Genomic DNA, 11,919 nt, shown 5'->3' with positions numbered 1-11,919 from the left:
AACTTAGCTTATTTTTTTATAAAAAAATAATAATTAAAAGATGAGAAAGTGAAACATTTAAGGCATTTCATGGCATCTTGTATCCATCAATTGACCTCATTCGACGAACCCAAGGTATGTAATAAAATATTATTTTTCACTTTATTTTTCGAGCATGATTTATAAATCATTTAAACTTGAATCTATGAAAATGCTAATGATATTTAGGATGAAATATGTTATGTAAGTTATATTTTGTTTATATATACATGAAGAAATGATTATTAGCTATTTTATTGAAACCCCAAAAGCATCATGTATAAGTTGATATTACTAACAAAGATAATACATAATTGGACCCTTATGTGAAAGACATGGTTAGAATTTCTCAGACCGCTAGAAAGGCCACGGCTTGTAGAGCAGCGTTGAACCGTAGGTCTATCATTCAATCCTATGAGAACTACATGACTGACTCATCTCGTCCGCTTGTTGAACACGTATATGACATTTACGAGAGATGTATGGCGACGGTAGATGCAGGACTGTAGATCACGCATATCAAGGCTGTAAATAACTGCATACTCTCACTTCCACCTCAATGGGGAAACATGGGAGTCATGGTTAGGGATGAGATGCTAGAAGGTAACCCTCCAAAGCACCAAAATGCAATTGAATTCAGTATATATTGTCAGATCCTTCTAGACACGTGAAGTAAGAGCTTAGAACCTCAACCGCAGATAGTAATTGAGCCTAAGCCTGAGCCAGAACCTCAGTTTGAATCGGACCTAGAGGAAGATCCCGAATGGGAGCATGAGAATGACTTTGGGTTGGAATTAGAGAATGAACATGAGCATGAGCCATAGGTTGAAATGGACCTAGAGTCGGGGCCTGAGGCAGAAGACTCCTCCGAAGATGAAGCTCCACCAAAGAAGATTCGTAAGATTCATAGGGATTAGAAATTAAATTCATTTTCCTTGTGTTATCTTTTCCTTAATGTTATGGAAGTAAAGGTGGTCGAACTATTGTGTATCGTGATTTCAAGGAGTACTTTTAATAATAAAAAAAATCAATTTTGGTTCGAGCTGAAAATATTTCCCTATTTTAATCCTAGTTTTGGGAAAAAAAAAAAGTTAATGTGAGATATTATATCTTATTTCTAGGGAAATGTCTTGTGCAAACCAGAACAATTTGATAAGGGATCTCCTACAAGCGGTTCAAGATCTTGGCAGGCTGAATCAGAACCCAGCTCCACCTACACCGCCAGCTCCTATCACTCTCCCGACTCATGCCTCAGTGGTTGAGTTATTTCGAAGGCATAAGCCCCCTACCTTCGATGGAGCATCTGGTTCACTAGTAGTTGAGGAATGGCTTCGTAAGCTAGAACAAATTTTTCGACTCATAGACTGCACCGACACCCAAAAGGTTCAGTGTGCAGAGTTTATGTTTATTGGTGATGCAAGTTACTGGTGGGATTCAATGTCTCGGATTAGAACCCCGGAGCAGCAATTGGCGTTAACATGGGAACAATTTAAAGAGGAAGTAATGGACAAGTATTTTCCTCAGTCTCTAAGAGATTTCAAGGAAAGCGAATTCCTTCAACTCAAACAGGGTAATACGTCCCTGACTGATTATGAACGAAAGTTCAATCAACTCTCAAGATATGCTCCACAACTGGTTGACACGGAAATTAAGAAGACTAGAAGGTTCGAGCAAGGGTTAAACCCAGACCTAAGCATGATCCTTGTGTAACATTGTTTCACATTATATCGTAAGATGTTGGAACGAGCTCACGCTATTTGGTATCAGAAGGCTAATGCGAAGCAACACTGTCAATTACACAACCAGCAAGATAGAGGGCATATTAGAAAGAAGAAGTGGAATGTTCAAGACAAAGGAAAGGGCAAATGACAAAATAAGAAGGCTAACATCGGATCTAGTGCCAGCAAGGCCATAGTAGCTACAGTTGCGCCTTGTCTGAAGTGTGGTAAGCCTCATCGTGGTGAATACTTGTATGGGAAGAATGCCTGTTTTCGGTGTAGTAAGCCAGGACATATTGCTAAGGATTGTCCTATGTTAACTTAAAAGAAGGATGATAACAGTGATCAGAACAAAAAGGGAAAAGCACGAGTATCTACACTGATTCAGAAGGATGCAAAGGAAAACTCAAACGTTATAACAGGTATTTTACTAATATTCAATATATCTGTTTATGTACTGTTTGATTCGAGAGCTACTCACTCTTTTGTATCAATGTCTTTCATTGCTAAATCTAGTATTACTTGTGAGAAGTTAGAAAGTACACTAGAAGTTAGCGCCCCCTCAAGTAGAACATTAAATACAGATCAGTTAGCTAGGTTGGTAAATCTTGAAATCGAAGGAAAAACATTATAAGCTAATTTGTATCTAATAGAGATGAAAGATTTTGATGTGATTTTGGGCATGGATTGGTTGGGATGTAATTATACAACCATTCGTTGTAGAGAGGAGAAGTGTCTTTTCAGAAATCAGGAGAAAAGCAATTCTCTTTCCTCGAAATAAAGACCAAACCCCATCTCCAACTAGTATCGGCCTTGCAAGCTAAGAAAATGATGAGAAAAGAAACGTACCAAGGGTTTCTAGTTAACATCTCAGGAGAAAAACAGACGACAATAAAGATTGAGAACGTACCAGGGGTACGAGAGTTTATAGATGTGTTTTCAGAAGAACTACCTGGTTTTCCTCCAGATAGATAGGTGGAGTTCACAATAGATCTGGTTCCCGGAGCGGCACCAATATCTAAAGCTCCATACAGAATGGCTCCAAAGGAACTTTAGGAGTTAAAATTTCAATTACAAGAATTGTTGGATTGTAGCTTTATTCGACCAAGTGTGTCTCCTTGGGGCGCATCAATATTATTCGTAAAGATGAAAGTATGAGGATGTGTATTGACTATCGGGAGTTGAATCGTTTAACCATCAAGAATAAATATCTTCTCCCGATAATCGAGGATTTATTTGACCAATTGAAAAGGGCTAAGGTATTTTCCAAGATCGACTTACGATCTGGATACCATCAGTTGAAGGTTAAGGCAAGTGATATACCCAAGACAGCTTTTCGAACTCGTTATGGACATTACGAGCTCATAGTTATGCCGTTCGGGTTGACAAATGCTCCGACAGTGTTTATGGATTTAATGAATCTTGTATTTCATCAGTATTTGGATTAATTTATCATAATTTTCATTAATGACATCTTGATATACTCCAAGAGCAAATATCAACATGAAGAGCATCTTAGAATGGCGTTAGATACACTGCGTAAGGAAAGGCTATATACGCCAAATTTAAAAAGTGTGAATTTTGGCTTGAACAAGTTGGATTCCTTGATCATGTAGTTATTTTCCAAGGAATTGAGGTGATCCAATAAAAGTGGAAGCCATAACTAATTGGAATACACCAACTAACGTGGGTGAAGTTCGAAGTTTTCTGGGATTGGCTGGGTACTATCAAAGATTTATAGAAGGATTCTCCAAAATAGTTGGACCAATGACACAATTGACAAGGAAATGAGTAAAGTTTCAATGGACAGATAAGTGTGTGCAGAGTTTTCAGAAGCTAAAACGACGATCGATTTCAGCACCCGTGTTAGCTATACTCGAAGGTTCGGAAGGATTTATTATATATAGTGATGCATCCAAACAAGGTTTAGGATGTGTACTGATGCAGCACGAAAAAGTGATTGCCTATGGATCAAGGCAATTGAAGCAACATGAACTGAACAACCCGATGCATGATCTAGAACTTGTTGCAGTAGTGCATGCTTTAAAGATATGGCGTCATTACTTATATGGAGGGAAGTGCGACGTTTACACGGATCATAAAAGTCTCAAATATTTCTTCACACAGAAGGAATTGAATATGGGACAGAGACAATGGTTGGAACTTTTAAATGATTATGATTGTACTATCCATTACCATCTTGGTAAGGCTAATGTTGTTGCCGATGCGCTAAGTAGAAAGTCAGTGGGATGATTGGCGTCATTACCTACTACTCAGTTGGAGTTGATCAAGCACTTGGAGAATTTATGAATCGAAATGGTTGCCACACCAGAGCAAGTCACCACCCATTTAGCAACTTTGGTGGTTCGACCTACTCTTAGAGATCGGATCATTGAGGCACAAGGTAAGGACCTATTCTTACAAAAGATCAAGAACGAGATTGGTACTGATAAGAGAAAGGACTTTAGAATAGTTCGGATAGGGCTCTGATGTTTAAAGGAGGGATTTGTGTACCTAAGGATGAAGTTCTGAGGAAGGAGATATTGGAGAAGGCTCATATCACTCCATACACTGCACATCCTGACGGTACGAAAATGTATCAAGACCTTCGAGATACATTTTGGTATAGGAATATGAAAAGAAGTATAGGTCTATTTGTGGCAAAATGCATTGTGTGTCAACAAGTTAAAGCATAACATCAAAGACCGGCAGCAATCCATTGGACATACCAAAATGGAAGTGGAAGAATATCGCAATGGACTTTGTGGTAAGATTTTCGAGATCAGCAGGAGGGCACAATGCTATATGGGTAATAGTGGACCATCTAACGAAGTCCGCTCATTTTCTTCGGGTGAAAATGATATTCAGTCTAGATCAGTTGGCACAGTTGTACATTAAAGAGATCGTAAGATTGCATGGTATCCCCGTATCCATTGTGTCTGACAGAGATCCGAGATTTACATCTAAGTTTTGGAAGAGCTTGCAGGTGGATATAGGAACGAAATTGAATTTAAGTACAGCGTATCACCCTCAATCTGATGGTCAATCTGAAAGAATCATTCGGACTTTGGAAGATATGTTAAGAGCCTGTGTTTTGGATCTAGAAGGCAATTGGGAATTGTATTTACCTTTGGTGGAATTTGCATTTAATAACAGTTTCCAAGCAACTATTGAAATGGCACCGTATGAAGCTCTCTATGGTAGAAGATGTAGACCACCTGTTCATTGGGATGAAGTAGGAGAAAAGAGAGTTTTGGTACCAGAGATCATTGAAAGGACAGTCGAAGCCATTGATAAGATCCGCACTAGAATAAAGGTGGCGCAAGATAGACAAAAGAGCTATGCAGATATCAGATGAAAGGACTTGGAGTTTCAAGTTGGAGATAAAGTCTTTTTAAAAGTGGCACCAATAAAGGGTGTACTTAGGTTTGGCAAGAAAGGCAAGCTACGACCTCGTTAGTGTGGCTTATCGATTAGCTTTGCCACCCGAACTATCAACAGTTCACAACATATTTCACACATCGATGATCAAGAAGTATATGCATGATCCTGATCACGTGGTCAATTATCAATCCCTAGATGTACTTAAAGATTTATCTTATGAGGAATTACCGATTAGAATACTAGATTGAATGGTACATAAATTACGGAACAAAGAGATTCAACTGGTCAATGTGCAATGGAATAATCATGGAGTCGAAGAAGCTACTTGGAAAGAAGAAGAAGAAGTTAAAGAAAAATATCCGACACTCTTTGCCAATCCATAAGGTAAATTTCGAGGAAGAAATTTTGTTTAAAGTGTAAGGGATGTAGAAGCCCAAGAAATAAAATGAAATTAGGCTATTATGTTGTGATAATCTAGCACCACGAGCCCATCTCATTCAAGAAACGAGTTGTGGAAGCTCAAATCATTTAAGATTTTGAAAGCCCAAGCCATAAATTAATTAAAAGTCCAACGATTTAAGAGATTAAGTTTAAGTAAATTTTATTACAAAGATTTAATGAATAACTAGATTGTCCCAATGGTCATCTGCATGGTATTTCATATAGGCAACACGGGTTTGAATCACCATGTAGATGTTTTTATAAAACTTTTTTTATGAATTATTTTTAGGCTTAAAAACTCTTCAAAATTCTTAGTTAAAGATCCAATTTAACAAATTTTATGATAATACAACTCCCCTCATTTAGTTTTTCCTTAAAAAGAAAGGTTACAAGAAGTGGAATGTCACTTTTTCACTACATCCTTCCTTAAATCCGAATTTCATCTTATTTTCTCTAAAAATATATATATTTTATGTTAATTTAAGTTAAGGGAATAACAAGGGTGAGAAGAAGAAAGGCTTTCTACACATTTGTTCTTTGATATCCAAGAAAATTTAAGGTATGTTGAGGTGCAAGTGTTATTTCATTTTCAAATTTGATTTTTCGTTAAAAGTTGAATGAAATGGTACCTCCAGGTACGGTGTTTCGGCACTCCCATAGTTTGAATTATTATTTTCCGGCTCTACGTGTTATGATAATGTTATAGATATCGGACTTTGCTGGAAATCCATCTACGTGCCACGGTATGAATCCATGGTTCGAATTTTCTAATTTGATTACGAAATGCACCGATGATATCTATTGAGTTTCAAACTCATGGGTTAAATCTCTTCTTACAGGCTGATTTTGTTCTTTTGTTAGGGGATATGTGATCTAGAATTTACTTACGAAGGTCTAAAAAAAAAAAAAAAAAAATCAACTAGTTAATATTACTGTTTTCTTAGAAATTTCAGTTTCTGCTCAGACTTTAAAAATTCATAACTAATTTGTTACTTCGAATTTTTGAACAAACCTAATGGTGTTTGATAGTCTCATAAGTTAAATACTGAATAAACTTAGAATCATGTAAATTCGATGTTGTTAAAATTTTATAAGTCACTTTAAGTAAACATAGTGTTGCTGTTTTCTGAAAATTTCAGTTTCTGGCGTTGAACTTAAAAATTCGTAACTCAATCGTTACTTGGGATTTTTGGACAAAATCAGTGGGATTTAATAGCCTAATGGATTAGCTACTGAATAAACTCAAAATTATATCAATCCAATATCTATGAAATTTTATATGTCACTTTAAGTATGCTGCACTGGGTTACTTCCCAAATTGAGTCGCTGCGAGGTTTTGAAAAATATTTTAACATCTCATATGTCACCGATGAAAGCTGAATTTTGGATATGTTATATTATGAGAAGTTCCCTACTTTCTCTTAAAGTTTCGTGAAGTTTCGACCTAGATTACTATGTAAACGAGTTTACTTTCAAACTTACTGCGCAAAAATGGGAAGTCAAACAACAACATTTATTTTTAAATTCTTGCCTAGAATTTCACGTAACAAAAATGTATTTATGCATGGATGTCACTTGAAAACATTAGGAATTACTTTCTTTTGTATTGAGTTATATTGTCATTTATTGTCCTTTAAAAAATAAATAAATAAATAATCTTAAATTAAATCTTTATAATTTCCTCTAAAAGTTTAGCTATTTTTTTATGTTTACAGCTAAAAGTACAATTAATCTAACGACGTTCCGGTCCTTGCGGATCGGGGCGTTACAACCTCCACCTCCACCTCCACCTCCACCTCCACCTCTTCCATATCCAGCACCTATCACTAAACGAAAAGATGGTGTTTCTAATTATGAACACCTAGTGTAAGTTCAAACATAAAGATTGCATATTCTTGCAATAGTCAATAACACATCCTTATTTCACAAAGATTTGATATATTTCCTTGAATTCAAGACATTAGCAGAAAATCATTTGTTATGACAATCCTGAGTTAAAGAAGCACGCTAAACATGGTATCCCCAATCAACACCACGCTTGCCACCTCGGCTCCAGTTTGAATATCCACCATTTTCTGCCAGGATGAAAGATGCTGTGGGAGTCAGAAATATAGATTACTTGATGCAACGCAATATAAGACAGTCCGCATAATAGGACAAAAAATGGTTCTAGGAAGTGACTACCTTGATAGCTTGCATATCCACCTTTGCTCCAACCCCGTCCCCTACCTCTGCCACAAGCTCTTCCTCTTCCACATGAATCTAAATATCAAATTTCATTAATATCAAGGACGTAATAGTTCAATAATGAGGCTTCACTTCAATTCCTCTTCTTAATAATACCTCCATTACCAGCATTTAACACTGCACGCACTCGTCTAGGTGCTGGTTGCAGCTGCTGCCGCTGATAGTTATACTGTTGTTTAGTTTGCTCCATAGAAGATGAAGCTTGGTACCTATATTTAAAAAATAAAGAATTATGCTCAGAGAATATCATATCTTAAAAAACGTGTATGTGCGGAAAGATACAGAAAACACCTCCCACCAAAAATGGTTAAATTTTTTAAATCAACAACAAACAAGAATATGCTTGTACCCAAGCAGTACAACAACAACATAGCCGGTTGTTAAAAAACTTAAGCAGCTTTTCAAAAAGGAATTTTTCCAAACTCAGTCATCAAAGCAACATTTTCAGCATCAGAGCATGGGTGTTTATTATATCTACCTCCTTACTCCCCTCTCTCCTCTTAACCCTCCATAAAATATCTAGTGGAGATTCAAAAAACTTGAAAATTACCCAGGAGAACTCTTGTTGAGCTCCTTAGTTGACAAGGTGATGGAAATCAATGAGACTTCACTAGTCTGCTACACTCTGAATTAAGCATTAAAATCAATGTTAAAGACTCAGAAGTATATCTTCTACTGGCAAAATGCGTTTAATTAAAGAGCAAAATAATGAATCACCACTTAGTTCATAAAGCTGCACGCGAATGAAAACTATGAAGGAGCACAAACTAAGTACGCAAGAGTCGAATCTTACATCTCAAGGTCCTCTTCAATGTGTTCAAACGTATCCATTATATCGTTGAACTGATGGCAGTTGCTTAATGCAATCAAGGGATTCTTCTCTATTTCAAAACTAAAGGACTGAGTTTGGTCATTGTATTCTAAACAAATAAAGAAGGAAATATATGTACAAGGAATTTATGAAGAAACCTCGATGATCTCTGCAATAGCCACTGTTTTGCTTATTGTGTGACCCATTGCTTTCAAGACTCTCTCTTTCACATCACTCTCCTAAACATCAGAATTATAACATGCTTAGCTAGCACATTTGGATGACAGTGAACACCAAATACATACAATAACTAGATAAATACTTCATAACTCAATTCTTGCAAGCTTTGCACCTAGTGAATAAAGTGCTAACCATGAAAATTTCAGGTTTTACTTGGTCAGAGGCCCAATTTTTGAACAACTGAAACAATCAGAACACACACGAGGGAGGGTAGAGGAAAAAAATTCATCAAATTGGACAAAAATATTTTACACAAACTTTTTGGTGTCAATCAACAAGACCAAACATGCTATTCAACCTCAGCAAATTTAGACTAAAAAGGTTGGACGAGCTTGCATCACTGACCAGTGCCCTAATTTGCATTACATTCATTTTTTGGCCAAAGATTTTATTATCCACACTCAGTTTGGGATTATAAATTCTGCAGTTTCGTAATTAATACATTACGCCCTCTTGTTACCAATGTTTTTGGATCACTTAAAATTTAATTTTTCATAATTCCCCCCACAAAGACTATCAAATGCCAAAAGTTTCTACAATTTGGCCTATGTTATTTATTGGATTCTCTGTCCCTGGAACAATATATTCTCTTCTAGTTTTTTTCTTTTCGAAATAAAGACCTCTTTCTTAAGGCTAGGTGCTTACTTTTTATTCTGGAATTCGTCAATGGTTCCGCAACAACATCATCTCATTTCTTTTGAATCATACTAGGTTACTACTCTTCCTTCAGTAGAAAAGCTGATTATTTCAGGATGAAATGGATCCCTAATGGAGAACAACTGCAGTATTCACAATAGTAGTCCAGGTTTCAGGATGACTAACTACAGGATAAAAAACATTAAATAATAAGCACATCATCCTATGCAAGCATGTCCATTATATGAACAGAAACAATGGAAATTGGGAAACGAGAAGAAAATTGTTCAACCCACAAGGCATCAGAAATACAAGTCGAAATAATGTTAAAATACAAGTTTTCATTCTTCTTCCTGGCCCAAAGCCTCAAGAGACAAAATAATTGAAAGCACAATCAAAAAGTTTTGAAGACAAATAGACAACAGAGACAATCTGTCTCTCAAGACTCAAGTCAAGTCCCTAAATTCTATTCACGGGTAAAACTCGCTATATTTACCAAACTTGAATGCTAGCAAATACAGATCAAAAGATACAATATAATGAAAATGGGGACATTCATTGCGCATGTATTATCTAAATTCTCAAACAATCATCAAACAAATACATAAAAATTTTGAAACGAAGGGAAAAAGGCAAAATAAATGTAAATTAAAAAAACTCATAAAATCATTCTATGAACTGAGGTCAACCGTAAAACCAAGAAAAGAAAATTAGAGCGCCCAAATACAAGCCGCGATATCACAAGAATGCTACTAAAATCTATAAATGTCATAATGCGAAAGAAGGAAAATTAAAACGACATAACCAGAACACCCTAAATAAACAGCAACAAAACCACGAAACTATATATATAATAGCAACGAGAGATAATTAGTGTACAACCTGAAGAAGACTAGTAGCATAGCTGATGTAATTACGGACCAAACCCTGAGAAGTAATTCGGATCTCATTCTCGTTATTCGGCAATTCCGGTTTCGGCTTTCCAACCTTATCTATCCATTTCTTTATCTTTTCAAACACAGAAGAAAAATGAAATTGAAAACGAAAACGAAATCCTTAAAACCCTAGAGACAAATTACCAGTGCATTTCGAGTCGATTTTACAGTCTTACAGTTAAGAATTTGGTGGGAAGATGGAGATGCTATATATAACTGGGTTAATCATATGAATGAATGGTCATTAAACTTTGCCTCACGTTATTACTTATTTATCGAACTTAAAAATATAACTCAATGGTCACTGAACTTCGTCAAGTATTACTATTTCATAATCGAACTTTAAAATGTATTTCAACAGTCATCGAACTTTGCACCGTAGTACACATTCGTCACTCAAATGGAAAAATCCATTAAATCCAACAAACGGCGTCAACTTGAGTGACGGATGGATAACACGGTATAAAGTTCGGTAACCATTGAGATACATTTTAAAGTCCGGTTATGAAGTAATAACACTTAGCGAAGTTCAGTGACAATTGAGTTACATTTTTAAATTCAGTGACTAAATAGTAACATAGTTGAAAAATCAAATCGACATCAATTACATTGGCACTATTCGAATATTTTTATACTTTTATTTAATTTTTCTTCGTCAATTTCTTATGTGTTTCAACTGTTTCTCTTTCAATCTATTTATGCGGAGTTTGAGATACGATGAATTGATACGAGTTGATCTAAAAATCAAACGTACTTTTTCACTGTGATGGATGAATATTAGCAACAATTCTATTTTTATTTAATTTATAGGTCTTTGATTTTCTATTTCCTCTTTTTTTTCCTTCATTTTCTTTAATTTCTTCTTTCATAGAGGTCAATTTATTTGATCCCCATTTTGAGGGATAAAATGAATTTTTGAATGGTATATTGATGGAAAATGTATAGTTAAAAAATAAGGAAAAGTTTTGAATTTACGTGTAATATTATTTTATTAAAAAATGTGTGGTTGATTGATATCAAATCATTGTTTAAGAATGTATTTGTTTTTTTATTTTTTTGGAAAGAATAGAAGTCAAACAAGGCTTAATAATTCGATTTAAAAATATATCTTAATAGTCACTGAACTTTACCCTATGTTATTACTTAGTTACTGAACTTAAAAATATAATTTAATGGTCACTGAACTTCATTAAATGTTATTATTTCATAACCGAACTTTAAAATGTATCTCAATGGTTACCGAACTTTGCACCGTGTTACCCATCCGTCACTCAAGTTGATGTCGTTTGTTGGACTTAACGAATTTTTCCAACAAACGACATCAACTTGAGTGACGGATGGGTAACACGTTGCAAAGTTCGGTAACCATTGAGATACATTTTAAAGTTCAATTATCAAGTAGTAACATTTGACGAAATTCAGTGACCATTGAGTTATATTTTTAAGTTTAGTGACTAAGTAGTAACATAGGACAAAGTTCAGTGACCAT

The 11,919-nt window shown here is 35.4% G+C and overlaps 1 pseudogene; it reads right to left on the bottom strand.

Annotated features, from left to right (window-relative positions):
• Positions 1–7,388: 7,388 nt before the first annotated feature.
• Positions 7,389–11,694, bottom strand: LOC111384900 (annotated as a pseudogene).
• Positions 11,695–11,919: the final 225 nt, after the last annotated feature.

Source organism: Olea europaea, unplaced genomic scaffold (genome assembly GCF_002742605.1).
Source record: "Olea europaea var. sylvestris unplaced genomic scaffold, O_europaea_v1 scaffold3041, whole genome shotgun sequence".
Lineage (NCBI taxonomy): Eukaryota > Viridiplantae > Streptophyta > Magnoliopsida > Lamiales > Oleaceae > Olea > Olea europaea.
This window is presented reverse-complemented; position numbering and strand designations above follow the sequence as displayed.